The sequence below is a fragment of the Octodon degus genome, unplaced genomic scaffold (genome assembly GCF_000260255.1).
Source record: "Octodon degus isolate 3935 unplaced genomic scaffold, OctDeg1.0 scaffold00070, whole genome shotgun sequence".
NCBI lineage: Eukaryota > Metazoa > Chordata > Mammalia > Rodentia > Octodontidae > Octodon > Octodon degus.
In genome coordinates, this window is record NW_004524646.1 from 4,419,308 (window position 1) to 4,420,542 (window position 1,235).

A 1,235-nucleotide genomic window follows, 5' to 3' on the forward strand; every position below is an offset into this window, starting at 1 on the left:
ATATATCCTTTATATATTCCCATAAAATCAAGAGTTCTAGGGAGATGTTAGTTAACTATCTTTATTGTGAATCCATTAGTAAAAAAAAATTGGCAAAATAACTTAAGAGATCTCTAAAGATCCCTGCTTGTGACTTTAAAACTTTCATTCCTGCTTTATACAACTCTAGATATTCATTCTGCTTTCTATGGACCAGAATTTGGCAGTTCAACACCATGCAGAAGGCTCAATATTTTGGGCTTCCAGTCTTATTCATTTACTGACATTAACTCTGTAGCCAAGAGGCCTGCAATACCTATTCCTTTCTCCTATTATTTAACTAGCACTTGTAAATGTCATACTAATAAGTCTAGGTCACTCAATAGTGCTGAAACAGAATGTGAAATCAAATTTGGTCTGTGTAGCTTGATTTCTTTGAAATTATGGCATGATTCTGGGAAAAATAGACATGGAAAAGCTGATTTCACTTGTAAATCACATGCAATGCCACAATAAGCATCATCTCATTACTGTACCCATTAAAAAATATCTTATTGTCTGCACAGAAACATGGGAATCTTGCAAAAATAATATAATCCTGACCTAAACTGCAATAACTAGAAATATACTACCTATGTCTAAAATTAAAACCAAAGGACATACAAACAGCTACAGTGATTTACACATGCATACATTAATTAAAATTTAAGAAAATGGTGATACACAAGCATGAAGTATACAAAACTCACTGTAGCTAACAGTACCTCCCTTAGTACATGCAGCGTCTCACTCCCTTAGCAGGTAAGCTCTGGAGCACACAAAGACTACTGTTTGTTTTGCTCATTTAAATAAGAAGAGGCTTTGTAGACAGGTACAAACGAATAATAAATATGAATGATTAAGTATTTCATGACAATATTAATAATCAATATTAACCAGTGAAAAGAAACAATATGATAGATAACACACTGTTATGATTTGTGTCTAGTTGTCCCCCCGAAAGCCTCATGCAGTCATGGGGCAGCTTGTGGAGTTTGTGATTGATTATTGTGGGTGTGGATGCTGCACCTGCCCTGGGGCAGGTAATCTGCATTACAATGTAAGGAGGGAAGAGAAGCTAGCTGCTTGAGCTGCTGCTACCCCTGCCTTGCGCTCCTGCTCTTTGCCTCCGACATGAAAGTGCCCTCTGCCATGTGCCATCTGCCTTGGAGCCAGCTGAGCATGGACTGAAACCTCCAGGAACTATGAGCTAAGTA

At 37.4% G+C, this 1,235-nt stretch overlaps 1 protein-coding gene across 1 annotated transcript in view; it reads right to left on the reverse strand.

Moving 5' to 3' along the window:
- Ppp4r4 (protein phosphatase 4 regulatory subunit 4) overlaps positions 1-1,235 on the reverse strand; it is a 131,719-nt gene that overhangs the window by 91,652 nt on the left and 38,832 nt on the right. The window lies entirely within an intron of this gene.